The sequence below is a fragment of the Lemur catta genome, chromosome 8, assembly GCF_020740605.2.
Source record: "Lemur catta isolate mLemCat1 chromosome 8, mLemCat1.pri, whole genome shotgun sequence".
Classification (NCBI taxonomy): Eukaryota; Metazoa; Chordata; class Mammalia; order Primates; family Lemuridae; genus Lemur; species Lemur catta.
In genome coordinates this window covers 25,158,311-25,173,789 of record NC_059135.1, presented here as the reverse complement: position 1 = coordinate 25,173,789, position 15,479 = coordinate 25,158,311, and positions in this window count along the sequence as shown.

Below are 15,479 nucleotides of genomic sequence, written 5' to 3'. Positions count from 1 at the left end.
TGCACTTGGAGTACCTGAAATTACACCTGGCAGCCAGCAACCTTTTGTGCTTCTTTGTTGTACTGTATTTTCCGGCAGCAGGCTTTCAAGGGTACCTTTATTTCACTGATTACTAAATTAGTGTTGGATTTAATGAGAGAGATCTGTCCTTTTATTTGTGCCTTTTTCCTTCTTCTTCTTACTTAAAAAAAAAAAAAGGATCAGCATCACAAAAGCTTTGTACATTTCTAGTTTGCTTTTGATGATGTGACCGTTTGCTCCCATCTATCTCCATGGTAATAAGCTTCCTCCACCCCCACTTTCCGAAGCTTCAGATACTTAGGAAGCTTCAGGACTGGAGAAGAGTTGCATGCTAAAATAATGCAGAGAAACAAATTCGACTCTGTAAATAGGCACCATCTTCAAAGCCTTTGAATTTTCTTCAAAATGTGATACATTTTTCTTAGCTTGAAAACAGGTGTATTTTAGATAAAATATTTGAAAGTAAAAATTTGCATCTCAGCAAAGGCATCTCAGTAAGTGACCATATTCTAAAATATGACTTGGGTAGCATTTTAAAACTGGAAGTGGCCACAGGCTTCATCTAGTCCAAGATATTTATTGTACATTTGAGGAAACTGAGGCTCAAAGTATTTCACTGTCTTGTATCTAATCATAACTTGGGGCTGGGACTTACGTCTCTTAGCAAGGTATTCTTTCCTCTGTTTCTAATATTTCAATAACAATATTAATAATTATGTTAATAACAATAGCTATGATTAGTAATAAAAGAGGTAATACACATAAGAGGCTATAAAATGCAAGTATTTGTTGTGTTTGTGCTAGGCAACTTTTCCCTATAATTTGAAATTTTTTAAAAGTTGATCTTTTAGTTTTCAAATCACATTCTCTTAAAGAATATACTCATAGTAGTCAATATTCCTAAAAGATGATTTTTATATAATAGAAAAATATACACACGTACACTCAAAAACATACATATATATTTGCAGTATATAAGTAAAATATTAACAGTGACAATCTCTGAGTAGTGGTTAAAGTTAATTTAAATGTTCTTTTTTAATTGTATTCTGGTTCTTTATTTTCTATATAAAACCTGTATTACATTTCTTATAAGAGTAAATGCTTTTTTATTCTTGGAAAAAGAATACTTCACATTTGATGCTTAAAATATAAAGCTTTCATACTTGGCCCAATCCCACTGTTCTTTTCCCACAAAATGCAAAGTAATTTATGCTTCGCAGTAGTTAGAAATATTCTGCCCTGCTTTATCTGCTATGGCTTAGTGCTGGGGCCTGGAGTGGCTGTGCTCCCTCACCATTCACAAAATGTCAGGGATTCTCACTTAGCCAGGAAAGAACTGAATGTAGAACCCAAGGTCTTTATAAAGTATATCCCTTTCACAGTTTTTTTTTTATTCATGTTTTGCCTATTGTTTTGTTTAAGAGCTCCTTTTAGGTAAAAGATATTAATTGGTACTTCTGAGAGCTTTTTACCTGAGCACCTCAAAGCACTTTGCATGCCTTAACCCAGTGGTCCCCAACCTTTTTGACACCAGGGACCAGTTTCATGAAGGACAATTTTTCCACGGGTGGGGTGGGGGGTAAAGGCGAGTGGGGGGTGTGGGATGATTTCTGCACATTCGGCACATTGCATTTATTGTGCAGTCAAATCTCTCTGCTAATGGTAATCTGTCTTTGCAGCCTCTCCCCAGCGCTAGCATCACTGCCTCAGCTCCATCTCAGATCATCAGGCATTAGATTCTCACAGGGAGCGCGTAACCTAGATCCCTCACATCCGCAGTTTACAGTAGGGTTTGTGCACTCCTGTGAGAATCTAATGCTGCTGCTGATCTGGCAGGAGGCGGAGCTCAGGAGGTGAAGTGAGCAACAGGGAGTGGCTGTAAATACAGATGAAGCTTGGCTAGGTCACCTGCTTCTCACCTTGCTATGCGGCCTGATTCCTACAGGCCAAGGACCAGTACTAGTCTGAGACCAGAGGGTTGGGGATCACAGGCTTAATCTATTTATGGTCTCATTAAGATATGTGTTTGATCTTAAAGACTTTTCACAGTTCCACAAACAGAACCCACCCAAATGATCAACTGCATCTAAGAAATCATGGGAAACTCTCTAGGATTAAAGAGGTGTCCAAGAACAACAATAACAATGGCATAGTGTCTTGCTGAGACCAGGTGCTGAGAAAATGTTCTGCAATTCCAGTCCAGAGATTATACCAGGGCTTGGCTATATCTTAAGGTCTTAGCCCACCAGTAACCAAAGCACTGTGATCATGCACCATTGGCCTGAGCAGAGCCAGGTGCAAGTTATAAGTTTAGCTCTACTCCTGACCATGTGAAACATTGCAAACAACTTAGTTTAATTTCCACTAATTTCCCCCCTGCTCGCCCCGCCCCCTCCCCCCCCCCCGCTTGATTATAGTTGAAAGTAACTAGATCCAAACAGCTTTTACTATCAATAACAATATTGATTTAATCCTTTTTATAGGATAATACTTGAGACCTTAAGAAATGATCAAATGATCACTTACTATATCTTCTTTTACTCCTAGCTTAAATATCTTCCTGGGAACAATTCTAATTGGAGATGAGAGAAGAATAGAAAAGGGAAATATAATTTATGCTAAGATATTAAAAATTCATGGAGTTCAGGGCTAAGATCAAATTCAGAGTAAGAAGCTTTGCAGAAAAATTTGAGGGCAGGCTTGGTAGTACTTCTAAGAATGTGCTTCACAGACCTTCTCAGTAAACATCGGAACTTTTAAGACTCTTAAGAAGATTGTCCACATCAGTCTCAAAGGAGGCCCAGGTATTTCTAATGCATAAAGTGGCACATTCATAGCTACTTCACAGGATTACTGTGACTATTAAACAAAATAACATCCATCCATTCTAAATATACGCTGAGGGTCTACTCTATGCCAGTCACTGTATCAGTGTTTGCAAATTCCTGATGGATATTAATCTTTAGGATTCTGGAACAAAAAATTGGAATTTTCAGTAATTCTTGGTAATTCTCAAAATCATAAGTTAATCTGAATTTTCCCATAGCACCTTCTTTATATGTTCTTAAATAACAATGACTGACCATAGTAGGAAAAAGTGAACCATTTTTCCATGATAGGGTTATACTAAAAGTTTCTGGGGTTTTCTGCAAAAAACCAAAACAAACAGAAAAAAACAGCCAAGCATGGTGGTATGCTCTTGTGTTCCCAGCTATTTGGGAGGCTGAAGCCAGAGGATGGCTCAAGTCCAGAAGTTCAAGATCAGCCTGGGCAACATAGCAAGACTCCATCTTAGAAAAAACAAAAAATTTAAAAACAAAACAGTGATAATGAATTCATGAGTTATATGGTTTATTATTATTATAGGTGTGTATATATATAGGGAGAAGATTATACTACATTTCAATGACATGTAAAATGATTCCTACCTGATATAAACATTTGATAATAGAAAATATTCAAAGAAGAGAATATTAACACAAAAAATGCCAAATAAAATGATTTAAACAATTGAAAGATAATACCACAAACATTTAAATTTTGAAAGTTACAATTCTTAAAATAAAATTTAAAAACACATAAAGTATGAACTGCCCTGATTGTCTTGGTCCTTATTTCATGACGACAAATATTCCAGACGTAGAATCTTTCTTTCATTCTGTGTTGATATTAGTTGAATTATTAAGAGTGTGTATATAAGTATCTTCAAGTTGAGTGTTAGGGTACATGTTGTTTATTATGAACTCATTCCCTTTTCTTAATGATGAAGATATTGTCTTCTTTCCCTAATTTTGATTTTCCTCTTGAAGTTGATATTGTCTTTGCTAATTCGAATTTTAGATCAGTTTTTGACTTCACAATAGAGTAGTCCCCAACTTTTATTCCTCTTTGCAATTTTTGATAAAGCATATTTTCCTTTACAGAAGTCTTTCCGTTAATGATTTTGCTAATTAAGCTATTTCATTCTTGTTTGCCAAAGCAAAAAAGTTGTCCACCTCATATAAACTACTAACATTACTTAAATATTTAATGAGGGATATTAGATCTTTTCTTGTGCAGTAAGCAATTCAATTCTAATTTCTTTTAAAAGCATACTCCTCAAAGCAGAATTCTGGTTTTGATTAGAAGATTTGTATTGTAATTACTTAGTGTTTCAACTACTAATCAAACAGGTTTTAAGCAATTTAATGTCTCTCTCTTAATTTCATAATATTCCATTTTCCATAAATGTTCTAGCTTCAGGTGTCATAAAATAATTTTTATCAGATTTAGGATCTTTAAAAATCTTTCAATCGTTTTTTTTTATGTATTTGAGAGTGTTTTGCAGTCCAAAATGACCTGTAGGTTTTTTTTCCTTCTCATTCTTTTTGCAAAAGAGAATTTCTCATTGGAGAAAATTTAAACAGTTTTACAATTTTTTTTATTCTAAAAATTGCGAAAAGGACATCATCTTGCAGATCATACTGAGCAGGTCCAGCTACATCGCCCGAATCACAGTTATTGCTTTCAGTTTCTCATACTCAGAATCTACTCTGTATTCACTTTCTCTGCAAGTTGTTTTTGATGCTTCCTCTTTAAATTTTTGAGTAAAACACTCTTTTACAGCAAGGTGAAGTAACATACCTACTGAGAATTTTCCACATTTTTTCATTTCTGTTGTGTCATCATTGGTTGTCGACATTGATGGAATTCCTACCTGGTGACATTTCCATGAAGATCGTTAAACTTTATTTCGTGCAGGAAGAATTCTAATGCTTTCCCCTGGTTTTTTTTTTTTTTTGAGACAGAGTCTCACTCTGTTGCCCAGGCTAGAGTGAGTGCCATGGCATCAGCCTAGCTCACAGCAACCTCAGACTCCTGGGCTTAAGTAATCCTCCTGCCTCAGCCTCCCCAGTAGCTTGGACTACAGGCATGCGCCACCATGCCCGGCTAATTTTTTCTCTATATTTTTAGTTTTCTGGTTAATTTCTTTCTATTTTTTTAGTAGAGACCGGGTCTCGCTCCTGCTCAGGCTGGTCTTGAACTCCTGACCTCCAGCGATCCTCCTGCCTCGGCCTCCCAGAGTGCTAGGATTACAGGCATGAGCCACCGCGCCTGGCCTCCTCTGGGTTTTTAATTGATTTTTCTCAGGACCCAGAAAAAAGTGTTCATTTCCCAAGAAATTCTGAGGAGGCATGGACACAGCACAGTGGAGCAGGTGCCGGGGATGCGGCGGTGCACAAGGCAGACCCTGCTCTCAGGTAAACACCACGGTCAAGACATTTCAGGGAGTAAAACGACACTGAAGAAAATAGGGAGATGTGTGAGGTTTGGCTGTTATGTATTTAGTTAGTATTGAGGTTTGGAAGTAGGTACTGGTAAAGCGGCAAATAACAGTGGCTTGAATGAGACAGAAATTTATTTTTTTTCCCACATCAAAGATGCCTCGAAGCTGGGTTGCCCGCTCTGCCCCCGCCGTGCAGTGCCATCAGCTTTCCCGGCTCCCGCCTGCCCTCCTCCCTGCCTCGCCGCCCTCCGGAGCCCGGGTTGCTTCCCGGAGCTGCAGTCGGCACATCCGCCTTCCAGATAGGAGAAGAGGAGGCAACAGGAAAGAAGGAGGGCGGCTCCGCTCACACCTGTGATCCTAGCACTCTGGGAGGCCGAGGCGGGAGGATCCCTTGAGCTCAGGAGACCAGCCTGAGCAAGAGCGAGACACCCGTCTGTACTAAAAATAGAAAAATTAGCTGGGCATGGTGGTGCGTGCCTGTTGTCCCAGCTACTGGTGACGCTGAGGCAGGAGAATTGCGTGAGTCCAGAAATTTGAGGTTGCAGTGAGCTGTGATGACACCACTGCACTCTAGCCCAGACGACAGAGTGAAACTCTTTCTTAAAAAAAAAAAAAAAAGAAAAGAAAAGAAAATAGGAAGAAGAGCTGTCTGCTTCCCTTTAAGGAGGCTTCTAACAGGTCTTGCTTACATGCCATTAACCAGAAACATGGCCACATGCAGCTGCAAATGAGGCTGGGAAATATAGGCTGGTATACTCGACAGCAAAACATACAACCAAAAATCAGGGTTCTGTTTTGTATGCTGGGAGGGGCAGACAGGAATGGATGGTCGAAGAAGTCTTTTTTCCTAGGAAGTAACAATTATCCTGGATCTTGAATGACAAGAAGCCTCGTGTTAGATGCTGGGAGCAGAATGTTTCAGGCAAGGGAAACAGCAAATGCAAAACGTTTGGTGATTTCATGGAAGCAATGAGGTCTGAAACATAGTGAGGAAGACAGATGAGAGGAGATGAGTCTGGGAGATGAGCAATGGCTAGACCACACAGGCCTTTACCCATCACAGTAAGAGCATTGCTTTCATTTTTAACAAAAGTAAAGATTTTTAATTGCACTGGGAATTAATTTTAAAAGAGGGAAGTGACATGCTTTCGATGCCTTCTAGAGTGCTTGGTGCATAGTAGATGCTAAAGAAATCTGCTCTTAAATACATTGGAAATGGTTTTAATCCTGATTTCATCCCTGACCATTTAATAGGATGTGGCAAATTATTGATTAGTCTGCCTTTTATTTTTCTACAAGCAACATATAAAATTATATTTGTTCATTAAGTTGTCTGAGTAAGAAGCAAATAACATCTTATAGCAGATCCACAGTGGAACGCTTTCTGCAGAGGGTGCGGGCTGCGGCAGACACGAGAGACTTGCGCGAAGGCACTAATGAATAAAAAGACATCACAGCGTATCTGTACTCGCTTGAGGTCAGCTCTTGGAGGATGTGTGAAAGTCAAGAGATGTCACTATTTAGATAGATTCCTTTAATCATGCCTTATTAGCTTTTTCTCTTTTTTCTTTTTTAAGCTCATCGGGCATTTGGTAGGAATCTGCATTATAGTGTTGCGTGAGACTATACAGCACTATTTACATTTGTAAATTCACACTTAGTTCCCCCAGAGTAATTTGTGCTCCTCCAGTGCTAGCAACTCCAGATGAAGCTAAGCAAACTTTGAGCCTCCAGTTTCTTGACTTTCGGAATTGCCACAAATGCCTGTCTGTGACCGCCCTCTGCTGGACTAGTTGAGCCTAATGTTCCTTTTTAACTTCTGCCAGAGCCTACTCACACTTTAGGCCTCAGAGAGGCTTCTCAGCATCTTCCCTCTCTCCTCGCCATCCTTTTTTTTTTTTTTTTTTTTTTAAGATAGAGTCTCACTCTATCATCCAGGCTAGAGTGCTGTGGTGTCAGCCTAGCTCACAGCAACCTCAGACTTCTGGGCTCAGGTGATCCTCTTGCCTCAGCCTCCCGAGTAGCTGGGACTGCAGGCATGCGCCACCATGCCCGGCTATTTTTTTCTATTTTTAGTTTCCCAGCTAATTTTTTTTTTCTATTTATTTAGTAGAGATGGGGTCTCTCTCTTGTTCAGGCTGGTCTCAAACTCCTGACCTCAAGGGATCCTCTCATCTAGGCCTCCCAGAGTACTAGGATTACAGGCATGAGCCACCGTGCCCGGCCTCCTCGTCATATCTTATATACTGATTTGTGGGACTCTTTGATCAACATCTGTCTCCTCCCCACCTGAATTAGGCTGTACTGTATGTGAGGACCGGGAGTCTGCATCCAGGTCCCTGACACCATTCTTCAACAAATGTGTGTTAAATGAACGAATAAATGAGTGAAGGGCTCGGATGTCCAGAGCAAGCCTTTCGCACTTCACTCCAGCTGACTGACTGCAGTGCATGCACTGACTCATCTTCCACAAAGCCACCAGGGTTAGATTTGTACCACTTACCTCTATGATACTATCACTACTCTGCTTAAAGCTCATGCGGTCTTTCCTTATTATCTGCAGAATGGAGGCATTTGTACAGCTTCTGAGGCTTTTCATGAGCTCACCCCAGCATATCTGTTTAGCTTCAGGTTTCCCCTAATCCCTGCTTTTTTTTTTTTTTGGCAGTTTCCAAGTCATTTTATTCAGTTTTGTATTTGTTTCCTGAATCAATAAATACTATACAAAACAATGTAAAAATTGCTATCATTTTGTCTCCCCTGCTCCCCCCAGCTGGGGACAAACCCCTGGGCAACCTCACTTGGGGATTTCAGGGGCTCTGCCTGCAGATTTGGGCCAGCCTGCCTGACCCTCTAATGGGAATAGCATTGTGTTCACTGGTCTCAACTTCTTGCCTGAGTTCCTTACTGGGAAAGAAGCCCAGACCCAAGCAGCAGCTGGGTTGGTGTGGGCCCCTGGTACCTGGCCAAGTTCCTGAGGTCCATCTTCACTGCTCCTAATATCTTTTTTACTGAGTAGATTACTGCTAGAAATGCTATGTCCCAGAAAATAATATACATATCTCTCTGTGACTACCCTTCACTGCCATCTTCTAGATCCAAGTGTCTCCTTATCTGCACAGAGACAGTGTAATGTAATGGTGAAATGTGGGGAAGTGCTGGTTCTGCTCCTTCCATTTGTGTGTGGCATTGGATTAATCCTTTAATCTCTGAACTTGGTTACTTGTTAAATGCAAATACTCCTAGTACCTAACTCAAATGGCTGTTGTGAAAAGATTGTGCCATCAATGAATGTGAAGTGATTGCATAGGGCGTGGCACACTGGAAACAGTCTATAAATGCTGTCAGTTATTATCACTGGCTGCACGGCCAAAAGAAACTCTGTAAAAGTGGCAGGACAGCCTTCCAAAGCAGTTGTCCTTTCAGCAGCTGCTCAGTCCTTGCGCACTGATGTGCGGGTTATATTACACACTGCCAACAAGCCAGTTTTCCATATCTGGAAATAGATTTCAGATGCTTAAAGAATTTCAGTATTTCCCTGTGCCATAAAACCTCAGTGGAGAGTCATCTGAACAGTGCCAATTAGGTTTTATCTCTAAAGTTATAACGACGTGTCTCATACCACATGGGAAATTTTTTGTTTGCACCAATAGAGGTATTGAAATAGCTCCGCTGAGGAAGGGGTAGGGAAGAGGCCTCTGCCCACGGTGTCACCACTTTAAAAATCTCCCTGTGGGGTGGTAGCAGGTACAATGCACCCTCACCATCCCTGGACAAGCTGGGATATAGCAGTATACATAGGTCGAGCTTCTGCCACCAGGAGCACCATCCGATTGGCTCCTGTGTGTGCCCTCTCCTTCCTCTGTTTTTTTCTTAAAAGCATTTCTTACTTTTTGTTGCCACAAGATGTTCCAGACTCATTTTGTACTTTCTCCGTTCCAGTCCTGGAATTAACCACTTCTCCTAGGAGCCCTGGTTCTTTTCCTGGGAAAGGTGTTTAGAGACCAAGCTCCGGTTGCTGGGGGTGCTCTTACTTCCTTGGAGGTCACTGCTTCTAGGCCCTCTCAGCAGACAGAGCGATGAAATATCTGTATGTCTAACTCACGCATAAACACATTTTTATGTCTATCTACCTTAAAAATCATGTGTTTATATTCATATCTCTGATTCCAGTCTAACACTACAGGGTTCATATCAACCTTCTCCCTTTTCTTGTTTATATCTTTTTTTTTCATCTATGACCCATTTACTCATTTGTTCAGTTCAAGTATACTTGTACAATAGATGCAGAATTGGTAACCTCTACCCTTTGTGAGAAATGTTTTTATTGACTAGGTACAGTATGTACAGTTCTTTTTGTCTTTAGCTTTACACTAGTCAAGATACTATTGGCCATAATTACTTAGTTCTTTTCTTCCCCACCCCCTTCAGAGTGGTGTTATTCATTTGTAATTCAGTTAGATTCATTTGTTAGTGTTTGTATTCCACTTTGGGTTTCCCCCACTGCCTGATTGGTTTCAATAGTTGGTTCATTTTGGGAGTATATGAAACATTACAATGGTTCTAAGAGTCAGAATTATATAAAATGATACAGGCAAAGAAGTGTCAATCCCTCCTCATCCTGTCTACCTCATTCTCATTCCTTCCTTTTTTCCACCCCTTTCCTATCCAAATCAATATTATCTTTAAATAAGAATAAGGCTCCCAAAGTTCTCATGGTTACCCCCCCTGACCATATCAGGGGCTGCTTTTGTCTTTCTGGTGACCAAAGAGCATGCCCCACAGGGATCTCCTACCAGAGCAAGGGACTGGGGCAGACAGTGCTGGTGGCTCTTAGAGCACTTACTCCTCCCAGCCAACGAGCTGTTAACAAGGAGTATGTCCTCCCTAACCCTGTGCCAGGCACCCTGGGAAACTATGCAGGACATCTCTTCCCCCCATGCCTTTGGACCTGCTCTTCTCTGCTGGGAGTATTCTTCCTTTATAACCACACCTTGTACTAAATTTTCAAGGTGCAGCTCCAGGCCCTCCCCTTGCTGAATTGGCTTTAAAAATATTGAAATGCTTCCATGCTGGTTGGCAAATTGGGTCACACTCCCTTGGGATCCCGATTCAATCTCAGGACCCTGCAGCTGGCATCCATGCTGGTTCTTAAATGCTTTAGATAATACCCCTGGTGTCTCACTCAGCTCACTCCCACAGAAGGGTGGTAAACTCTCATGGCACATTTTCCTTTTTCCATATCAATCAGTTTTGTGACTGCCTGTCTCTCTTTGGTATTGACAACTGTGTCTATAGGACATTCATTTTCTGAGATTTTACAACAGTGTTTGGTCTGCTGAAAGCCTTAATAACTGTCTGTTATATATTGAGTCAAATTGGTCCCCCGACCTCCAGCCACTCAAGATCAAGGCAGTTTAGGTTTAGAGACAAAATTGTAATGCTTTGTTTTATTTATTTATTTTCTTCCAACATTATTTTCATTATATAATTAATAAATATTTATTGCAGAAAAATAGAGGTAGCTAAAGAAAAATATATCACCTTGAGTCCCACAACTTAGGGATAAACACCATTAACATTTTAGTGTTGATTCTTTCACATTATTTCCTACACACTCACTCACTCACACACACACACACACACACACACACAGAAAATGGGATTAGATCCTTTACATGCTCTTTTGACAAGTATTATTTTACTTACAGTATCATGAACAGATTTCCATATCAGTAAATAGAGACTCACATCATAGACTCACTACCTAACACTAGTCAACTGGCACATTTGTATTAAACAGTGATTACTATGGGAATTTAAAAAATGCCATAGTTTTCCTGAAATCATCAAGCCTCGAAACTTTTTATAGATATGCTAATATTATCAATAACATCAACATCATTGGTGTTGTGGGTACTCCATAAATACTAATGCCATGGAGATAGCAGGCAGAGCAGAAACTTTTGTTTAGATTTGGAGGGCATATCCAAACATGAGTTGAAACTTGGGTATTCATTGATATTTTAAGCAGATGCTACTGTGAAGAAGGGTTCTTTGTACACAAAACCTCCTCATTTAAAAGGCATTTGTGAAAATCTTGGAAAACTACTTAGTCCATTTAAGAAGTGAGATATCCTACAGGGAGAGTAGGCAGATCTCTAGGTACTCTACAGATCAAGCCCTTTCCGTTTGTGGTTCATTTGCACCAAATTGAATCTAACTGGCTCCTACTGGCTCCTACTTTCCAATGGTCATTATTCCTAGAAAGAAATTATTTCTAGATTATTTTGGTAATTATAATTGGTCTTTACAAATCTCTTAGAGCAGAAAAATGTGGACCTATAAAGGAAAATGTTCACAGAAGGGAAAACAAGATGTCGTTCATATTTACAGATGAACAATACCTCACAGAAGAAATGGCTCTCTTGGGGATAGCTGTTCTCATCTGCTATTCAGGAGATGTAGCAGGTCTCTGTTACTTTTTGTCAGCCTCACGTCTCTTCTCTCTGTTAGCAGCTCCTCCACAGGTGGTGTGAGCCATCACAAGACCCCATCTCCCCAACACAGTAGCAGGCATGTGACCAAAGCTGGCCAGTTACAGTCATTGTTCTCAGGGTTCAGGGGTGGCAGCTCATTCCAGCAAGACCAACAGGGGTCCTTTGAGAGACCTGATCCAGTTGTTCAGGGAAAGAGACAGGGAGTTTGAACACTAGTGACCCAGTAATCCTGGCGTTTCTAAGGACAATCTCACGGGGAAAGCCTGTTTAAGGATGAAGCTCACATAAAGAAAGCGTATCATTGCACCCTGGAATCCTTCTCTGCGTGACAACAGCTGTGGTTTTCTACTTCCATGAGTCAGTTAATTTTTGTTCAGTTTAAACTTATTTTCAGTTGAGGATGTCACTTGCAACTAAAGAAGTCAAATATACTTCCGTAGAGTTGTATAAGCAAACTCCCTTGAGTGAGACGAGACCTCAGAGTTAAGCGCAATTCCCATCCACACAGAAATCCTTGCTATTGTTCCTCAATGTCCAAGCACCTCATTGAGCAGGATGTTTGCTACTGTGTAAGGCAGCCCATTACATGACTGGGTGCTTCCGGCTACCTTAATGTTGAACCCACATCAGCCTCCCCCCAAATTACACCTGTTGGTATTAATTCTGTACTGGGCTCACATTGAAAACTAGTCCAGGCTCTTTTTCACATGGTAAGTTTTTAGATATCTGAAAATACTAACTTTTTCTTCTCCAGTCCCAACAGTCTCCATTACCTTACTCATAGGGGACAGTTTTACACTCTTCACAATCCTGGCGTCCTCTTTAGAAAATAAGACATTTTAATAATGATGCCTTTACAATGTCTAGGATTGAGCAATTTGTTTGACTAGTTTAGAGAACAGTAGACTTATTACATTCTCAATTCTAGGTCTATAAATATAATTGCATTATTTTTGGACAAAGTGTCTCATACCTATGACAGCCAAGGTTAAGCTTTGGACCTCAAGATAATCTTTTAAAAATCCACAAGTACAAAATAATACTTAGGACAACAAAAGTAGATAATAAAACGTAACAATAATAGCTAATGTTTAATGAGTTATCATATGCCAAACATTTTATAGCATTACATATTATCATTTACCTTTCACAAAGCCTTAGGGAGGTAAGGGAAGACAAAGATTTTTAAAGGAAAAATTGAGAAGGATTACATACTTGTTTTAAAATAATTATCCTTAGCTATAAAGATAAGTAACCAGGGTGATACCAGTCCAAGGCTGGACACGCAGTTGCTGGGCAGATGTCCTTGCAGAAATATTTTTTGTGTAAGGCTGCAATGACCTTTGTGCAAGGTTGCAGTTTTTGCAGAGTTGTTTGTGATGGTTTTGTTACCGAGCATATAAGCATGATACAGCCTTCCCCGACTCTATTTGTCAGGGTGTTTTTGTTTTTGTTTTAACATTAGTGACTCTATTTTGATTCTGACAACTTTCACAAGGCAGAAAGACATACATCACTTGAGGGAACTATTCCAAGCAGCCTGCCCATACGTAGCGTGGGTGTTATTTTACAGTCAAGGCTGTGACTTTCAAATGCAAGGATGGGCAGTAGAGGAACAACACTGCATACTCTCCATGACCTCTGAGTACACGTAGATTGATTTGTGATATCTTAAGACGAGTGGGAGGAGGATATTCTTATATGTCTGTAAACACTGAGAGAGGAATAGAAGAACGGAAGTCAGCCAACGAGATTTGGAATAGGTGTCCTTTTTTTTTCTAAAGGAAACGAATCAAGATTTCTGTAAAAAAAAAACTATTCATATACAATGACAAGGAAAAAATGTAAAGGATATTAAAAAAAGAGTTGATTGAGAGATACGTGTTGAGCTTGAAGATGACGTGGAGGAGATATTTGAACGAGGAGGTGGGATCTATTTTACTCATGAACTCCAAGTGTCGTAAATTAGATGTGGACCTGTCAGACATCGAGAGACAGAGGAACAAGACACAGAGCTCTATTAAAAAGCACAGTGCAGATGCTGGATTCTCTACTGGAAGGGGCCACGCCTGCTCTGGTGAACACAAGACCAGTTGGCATGGCTCTCTTCAGCTCTTACTTAGGAAAGCCTTATGATATGTCACAGAGCTCTCAAACGCTTCCTTTTAAACAAGATCTACATTTGCTTAATAACCACTCTGGCAAAATTATAATCTTACCCTGCATACACGGCATAACAGAGTACATTTGAAAGGTACAAAATAATCCCTTACTATTCGTGATTTTGGAAAAGCCTTTTAAACCATACTTGCCTTCCTCCTCATGAGCACCGGGTGGAGCTCTCATCCTGACCAAATAAAAGCATCTTCCAAATGAGCTGACACTGACAGAATTTTTATCCACTCAGTCGCTGTGTGGCATAAAAGGCTTCCAACTTTTTACTAAAAAAGAAAAAGAAAAAGAAAAAAAAGAGGAGCCATAAATCAATAATTAGGACGTGAGAAGCAGAGTTTAAAAAAAGAGGGAGATTCCTGATACATGAATGGAAAAACTGTCTTGTTAATAAATTCTACTGATAGTGAATTTAAGCACAGCTGGGTTCTGAAGCCTTCTTCGTAGTCTAAAAGTCTTGTTCCTAAGCACAATATTAATAAATGTCTCCTTGATCCTCGGGCAATTTAGGGGGTCTAATCAATAAAAAGTCCAGCTTGGAATGGGTCATGGCCCCTTGTCACAGGGTCCCTCCATGCTGGGGCCACTTGTGCTGCCTGACCCTGCCACCAGGCCAGGCCCTGGCCCTGGGAAGAGCACCTGCGGTCCGATAGTTGTTCTGCCTGTAGTTGGTGGTTAGCATGATTTGAAAAGAAGTAGGGAGTCCCATCTTGGCCCTGGATCCAAATCTTGTTTTCTAATCAGGCTTTACTGTTATTCAATATTAGGCTTATTTGGATACCCAAAATAAATAAGTAAAATAGTATACATAAGTCAGTAAAGTTTAAATCAGAGGAGAGAAATTATTTGGAAATCGTGTAATTATTTCAGAATTTGAGAATTAATGCCTGAGGGGGACCCAGGCATCGGCATTTTAAAAAGCACCAAGCGTGATTCTGTTGTACAGCCAGACTTGAGAATCAGTGATCTACATTTTACTGGATTCAGGGGATAGGATACTGGCACTCTTTAGCCTAGGTCTTCTCAAGCTTACATGTACCTAAGGATTATTTGGGGATCTTGTTAAAATGCAGATTCTGAGTTAGCAGGTCTGGGGGATGGCCTGAGAGTCTGCATTTCTGAGGAGCTCGCAGGGCATGCCCTGTGCTGCTGGTTTGCAGACCACACTTTGAGAAGAAAGGCTTTCACTCGTAGGTCCCAAGTGTTGCCTATCATAATCCTTACCAGGGGAGGTTGTTAAACCATACAGATGCTCGGAGCACTACCTGGAGATTTTTGATTCATGAAACCTGAGAATCTGTGTGTTAAAAAGTGCCCAGCTGAATTTCATGGCCTGTGAACAGGCTGGGGAAAGGCTGTCTTGACTTAATCTAGGGAGTTAATTGTGCTCTTGGCTTTTGTTGCTCTACTTACTAAAGCTTCAAAGTCTTAATCAGTCTCTTAATAATTCTAAATATGGGTATATAGGCATTGTGATATATTTCATTATAGTGTTCAAAATTTTCTTGAATTGGTAG